The sequence below is a fragment of the Pinus tabuliformis genome, chromosome 1_2 (genome assembly GCF_031772625.1).
Source record: "Pinus tabuliformis cultivar Carrire ecotype Pingquan chromosome 1_2, CPIR1, whole genome shotgun sequence".
Classification (NCBI taxonomy): Eukaryota; Viridiplantae; Streptophyta; class Pinopsida; order Pinales; family Pinaceae; genus Pinus; species Pinus tabuliformis.
The window spans coordinates 550,575,718-550,582,992 of NC_142298.1; positions in this window are offsets into that span (position 1 = coordinate 550,575,718).

Consider the following 7,275-nt stretch of genomic DNA (forward strand, 5'->3'; position numbering starts at 1 on the left):
CTAAATTGTATTTTTAAATATAAAAATTATTCTTAATACTTTTAAATATAGACATGTAGAAATATGAATATGTGGAAAATAGTCAAACTTAATTTTTCCTTTTTTCCAAATAAAACATGAAAATGTTGTCCTCTTAGACTACACTGCACTTCAATTACTCGGTGTTCACTTTTATTTTTCACCACCCTTACAACTTTGATATTGAAAATCATAGGTGGTTGCACATAATTTTAATCACCTTTATCATAACTTTGTTAGTGAAATTGCGAAAATAGTATTTGACTTAAACTAGAAAACCTAATTAAATTTTTGTGCTCATTATTACTTATTTATATTACAAATTTTTACACATGTTGTTTGTTATATTATCATGTATATATTGACATCTAAATTTTCTCAATAAGTATTATAAATTAAAAGAAAGAAAAGATATGCAATTTTATTTTGTTTAATCTTTCTGAGGAGGAGGAGGAGGCGGCGGAGGCGGAGGCAGAGGCGGAGGAGGAGGAGGCGGAGGCGAAGCTGAATGCAAAGGCGGAGTTGAAGGAGGAGGAGAGGAGGACGAGGATGGGGCACAGGCATAGGCGAAGGATGCAGAGGATAGGAGGAGTAGGCAAAGGAGCAGGATGAGGTGGAGGTGAAGGCAGAGGCGGAGGAGGAGGTGGAGGAGACAGAGGAGGCAGAGGTAGAGGTGGGGTAGGAGGAGGTGCGGGAGGAGGAGGAAGAGATGGAAGAAATGGAGGAGGAGCACGAGGAGGTGGCAGCGGCGGCGGTGAGGAGGAGGAGCAGGTAAAGGTGGAGGCAACCGTGAGGGAGGAGGTAGTGGTGGAGGCGAGGCAAGAGGAGGAGGAGGCAGTGGAGGGGATGGGGCAGTGGGGCGGAGGGTGGTGACAATGGCAGACGAGGTGGTGGAGGCAAAGGAGGCAGATGAGGAGGAGGAGAAGGAGGAGGAGGCAAAGGCGAAGGTGGTAGCATTGGCGGTGGCAGTGGTGGTTGTGACAGATGAAGAGGAAGAGCATATGGTGGAGATGGTGGTGGTGGAGGTGGAGAAGGAGGAGGAGGGGGTGAAGGCGTTTGAGGAGGAGGTGGAGGTGGTGGTGGAGATGGAGTAGGAAGAGGAGGCGGAGGAGGTGGTGGCAGTAGAGGAAGAGGATGAGGAGGAGAAGGAAGAGGAGGAGGTGGTGTTGTTGGTGGAGGTTGAGGTGGTGGATGAGAAGGCAGAGGTGGTGGTGGTGCACGAGGAGGTGGAGGTGGAGGATAAGCAGCAAGAGGAGGCAGAGGTTGAGGTCATGGAGCAAGAGGAGAAGGAGTAGGAGGAGGTGGTGTTGGTGGAGGAGGAGGTAGACGTGGAGATGGAGGAGGAGGAGGAGTAAAACATGGAGGATGAGGAGGAGGTGGTGGAGGTGGATAAGGAGGAGGTGGAGGTGGATATGGGGGTGGAGGTGTAGGTGGTGGATGTGGAGGTCGTGGTGGAGTAGGAGATGGTGGAGGTATAGGTAGATGTGGAGTAGGAGGTGGTTGGGGTATAGGTGGATGTCAAGGAGGAGCAGGAGGAGGAGGAGGATGAGAACGGTGTGGAGGAGGAGGATGAGGAGGAAGCAGAGGTGGAAGTGGTGGTGGAGGAAGAGTGGAAGTGGTGGTGGAGGAAGAGTGGAAGTGGAGGTTGAGGTGGAGGAGGAGGAGGAGGAGGATGAGGAGGTGGTGGAGGAGGTGGAGGTGGAGGAGGAGAAGGAGGAGGAGGAGGAAAAGAGGGTGGAGGAGGTGGAGTTGGAGTTGTAGGTGGTCGTGAGTAAGGAGGTGGAGGACAAGGATGAGGAGGAGAAGGAGGAGGAGGAGGAGCGGGAGGAGGAGGCGGATACACAGGTGGTGTAGGAGGCAAAGGCAGAGGAGATGGAGGAGGAGATGGAGAAAGAGGAGGTAGGGGCAAAGGTGGTGAAGGTGGTGGAGGCAGAGGTGTTAGAGGCAGAGGTGGTGGAGGTGGGGAAAGAGGAGGTGGTGGAGGAGGAGGAGGAGGTGGTGGTGGTCGAGGAAGAGGAGGAGGAGGATGTGGTGGTTGAGGAGGTGGTGGTGGAGGTGGAATTGGAGGAGGTGGTGGAAGACGAGGAGGAGGAGGAGGAGGAGGAGGAGAAGACGCTGGGGTAGGTGGAGGTGGAGGAGAGGAGGAGGAGGAGGAGGAGGGGTGGACGTGGAGGAGGAGGAGGAGGAGGTGGTGGAGGTGGACAATTAGATGGTAGAGTTGGAGGTGGAGATATGCAAGTTAATTTAAGATTCATGTCTTAAATTCAAATATTAAATTGTCACTCTCTTCTCCACTGTTGGAAATGAAAGATATAGTCTCGTGAATCTAGAACATATCTCTTCACATATATAATATCCTACTATTAAATGATAAGTAATTCATTCAGGAATATTTCGTTTATTCACAGATATAGTGATTCAAGTACATCAAATTTCTTTTACATTTAGATCTGATATATTGGACAAGAATTTGAAGCATTTATGAAGATCAAAATTTTTTGTTTATTTTGATTAAAACTTTTGTTAGTCCCTTAAACACTTATAGCTCTAGTTTTGTTGTTCAATGAACCATTTGTTTGAGAATGACTGGTTTCATCTAATTATCATTGATTTCAAAAGTGTTGGTTAAAGTTAACGTTGTTCCTTGAATAAGAAGCCTTATGTTCTTGTTTTCTTCTCTTTACATGAGAAACATAGGTATTAGGAATCATATATGGATTTTTTTATTCTTAGTGTATTCCAATTTTTTTGTGTCATTATTATTACTTTTTTATATATCTAATGGTTTAAGGAAAAAAAAATCCAGTTCACTTTCTGGCATGACCTGAGCTTCTTCGCTTTTTAGAGAATCCACAATTTATCTTGTATTTTGTTTTAAAATATTTATAAGGAAAGAGAAATATGTTATACTTTGCTATTTGTATGGAATAATGACCTATGATCTAGCTTCCTATGTGTTCATTGTAGGGGATCTATTTTCATGGGAACAACATTCCTTTAATGAAATTATAATTTTGAGGGAAAGGCTAAAGGAGAAACACATATAATTAGTGGAGGAGGAGAGACTACTTAGTGTATTATCATTTTTGAAGTTGAACTCCTTTGATGATACTTATTTTGTAACATGTTATGCTAAGTAATGAACATTTTTCTTTATCGGTTATATTTTTTATCTCAAAAATTATGGCTTTATAAAGAGTTTGTGTTAATTAATTTTTTACCATATAAGATATTAAATTTCATTACATATTTTGTCTCTTAGTGAATCTCATTGAGCATTTTGTGTAATTTCAAAAAATTGTGTATTGATCAACAATTACTAGAGTTTTGATTGAAGAGGAAAACATAATAGTTATTATAATAGTTACACACCAAGGAGTTGAAGAAACTTATAGATGGTGATGAACCACCAAATCCTAACGATGTTGATTTAGTTGAAGTGAAGTAATTGGATAATTATTTTTCTCTTAGAGAATCAATGCATAATAAGGAAAAATAACATGATGTAAAGTTTAAATGAGGGATTCACTAATAATTTACAAGATCTTATAATTAAGTGAATGATTCACTAATATTGTACAACATTTTACAATTCATTGAAGGACACACCAATATTTTACAATATTTTATATTTTAGTAAAATATTCCAAAAAAATGATATATACTTGTTGTAGTGTAGTAGAAAATGATCATTGGTTACTAGTAGAAAGGAAAACAAGAAATCACATGAAGATAAAGAACATAGGAACAGAAGAAGTGAAACGATGTAGCAGAGAAGCAACAAAGTGTTACTTTATATTATATTCTCTTGAGAAGACAATAAAAAAAGATACAATGATGCATACATTTCCGTATATATATATATATATATATATATATATATATATATATATATATTATGTAGAGATAGTAAGAATAATTTAAGTCAAAACTAATTTAGCCTATCTAACTTATAATCTTGACTCGACTAGAGAGTTGATCAACTTTATAATATCAATTGTAGAATTGTTTGGGATGGTAAACTAAGTTGACCAACCCCTCCAACATCTCCCCTACTCTTAATTCATTCTTTGTGACAAAAGACGAGAAGATTTGGAGTCTAACAAAATTTGTACAAAATTTGATACTCCATAAATTAAAAAATGTAAATCCTAATAATGAAATAAAAGTTCATCAAAAAGGGTGGTTGGCTGACTGATTGGAACATTCAATTTCAAATTCCTAATTGTGATGTTGTTGTTCAGAAGAGAGAGCAAATCCTAAAAGCTTGGCTCAAAGAAATTGAATTTATGTTGTGGGGAAGATGATCAAGGCGATTGTGCTATTGCAGGTGTTGGTGTTGAAGTCATAGGGAATGTTGTTTGATAAGTATTTCATGCAATAACTTGAATATCTTGATTGAATATAGACAATTTATACTTTCATGGGCATCCAATTCTTTTAAATATTTCAAATATTGTTCCTTGTTGGCTAGTGATATGTGCCATGACAATTCTTGATTAACTAGTATTTGATGTTCTAATAGTTTCACTTTATTAATAATTCCATGAAAATAATCAATATAGTTGGACTTTATTAACAATTCCATGAAAATAATCAATAACATTCAAATATTCTACTTTTACTCTCTTCCCTTCTCTAAAACATTCTCTCTACTCTTGTAGTAGTTGGGATTAATATTTTTCTCATGTAAAACTTAATTCTCATATGCGGACTTCGTTAGAGGTTAAGTTACTTGTCAGGAGTACAATTCTCAAATTAGAAATTATTGAGTTTATGTATGATTGCATGTGGGTGATAAATATATTAGGAAAATATTGAAAACATTGGGCTTTATGATATAATGTTTTTTTTCTAAATCTTCCTTTTCTGTGGAAAATTCTTGGTAAGCCTTTTGAATTATAGTGGACATTTTTTAATTCCCTTGAACTATCACTTTATCTTGCAATTTATTTACATGAGCAGTTATTTTCTTAAAAGAATTTACTGAAGTGTTAGAAACCATAAATGCTAAACGCTAAGAAATTTATAAACCTTAAACAATCTACCCTAAACCCTAAACTCTAAACCCTAAATGCTAAGAATTTTATAACATTTTAAAAATCTCTTTTAAATTTTATTTAAGTGTTTACTAAACGCTTTTATGGAAGTGTTATAAACCCTAAATTCAAAACCCTAAACCCCAAACAATAAACCTCAAACCCTTAACTCTAAACCATAAACACTAAGCATTTTATAAAATTTTAAAAAGTAGTCTGTAACTATTATTCAAGTGTTTATTAAAAGAATTTACTCAATTGTTATAAACTCTAAACCCTAAACTCTAAACCTGAAACCCAAAACCCTAAAGCCTAAAGCATAAACCCTAAATCCTAAGAATTTTATAACATTTTGAAAACCATTTTGTAACTTTTATTTAAGTGTTTATTAAAAGCATTTTCTAAAGTGTTATAAACCCTAAACCCTAAACCTAAAACCCAAAATCAAAACCCAAAACCCTAAACCCCAAGCATTTTATAACAGTTTAAAGATATTTTTCGAACTTTTATTTAAGCCTTTATTAAAAGCATTTACTAAGGTCTTATTAACCCTAAACCCTAAATTCCAGAGGCCAAATCGTAAACACTAAACCCTAAGAATTTGATCATTTTAAAAGGAATCTTGTAACTTTTATTTAAGCCTTGATTAAAACCATTTACTAAAGTCTTATAAACCATAAGCCCTAAATGCTAAACCACACTTAACCCCAAACCCTATGCTAAACCCTAAACCCTAATTGTTTTATAACATTTTAAAAATCATTTTGTAAATTTTATTACAATGTTTATTAAAACAATTTACTAAAGAGTTATAAACCGTAAACACTAAACCATAAACTCTAAAACCCTAAACTCTAAACATTTTATAACATTTTAAAAATTGTCTTGTAACTTATATTTAAGTGTTTATTAAAATCATTTATTGAACCCCTATAAACCATAAACCTTAAACCCTAGACCCTATTCATTTTATAACATTTTAAAAAGAGTTTTTTAACTTTTATTTAAGTGTTTATTAAAAGAATTTACTAAATCCTTATAAACCCTAAATCCTAAAACACGAACCCTAAATACCAATGATTTTATAACATTTTAAAAAGTCTTTTCTAAATTTCATTTAAGGGTTTATTAAAAGCATTTTCTAAGTGTGATAAGCCCTAAACCCTAAACCCTAAAACCTAAACCCAAAACCCAAAACCTTGAACTCTAACTATTTTATAACATCTTGAAAAGTGTTTTGTAACTTTTATGTAGCTTTTTGTTAAAATAATTTACTAAATTGTTATCTACAGTTAAACCTAAGCTCTTAACTGTAAACCCCGAACCCTAAACCCTATACGCTAAACCATAATCATTTTATAACATTTAAAAAAAATAATTCTAAATTTTATTTAGGTGCTTATTAAAAGCATTTACTGAAGTGCTATCAACCCTAAAACCTAAACCCTAATCATTTTATAATATTTAAAAAAACATATTAAACTTTTATTTAAGTGTTAATTAAAAGAATTTACTAGAGTGTTATAAATCCTAAACCCTAAACCCTAAACCATAAACCCGCAACCCTAAACTATAAATGCTAATTTTGCTTTTAATATTTTAAGAAGTGTTTTGTAACTTTAGTGTTATAAATCCTAAACCATAAATCCTAAACCATAAACCCTAAAACCTAAACCCTAAACCTGAAACCCTAAATCCCAAACCGTAAACCCCAAAGGGTAAACCCTAAACACTAAGAATTTTATAACATTTTAGAAAGTGTTATGTAACTTTTATTTAAGTGTTTATTAAAAGAATTTATGAAAGTGTTATAAAACCTAAACCCTAAACCCTATATCGTAATGTTTAAAACCTAAAGCATAAACCCTAAAATCATTTACTAAGTTCTTATAAACTCTAAACCCTAAACTCCAAAACCTAAACACTAAACCCTAAGCCCTAAACATGAAACCCTAAAACCTAAGGATTTTATAACATTTTAAAAATTGTTTTGTAACTTTTGTTTAAGTGTTTACTAAAACCATTTACTAAAGTGCTATAAACCCTAAACCATTAATCCCTAAACCCTTATCCTTAAACCCCAAATCCCAAACCCTAAACCCTAAAAAACCTTGAACCCTAAAATCCCTAAAAAAACTATAAACCATAAAAACCCTAAACCCTAAAAAGCACTAGGACCTAAAAAACCCTAAATCCTAAAAACCCCAAAAAACCCTAA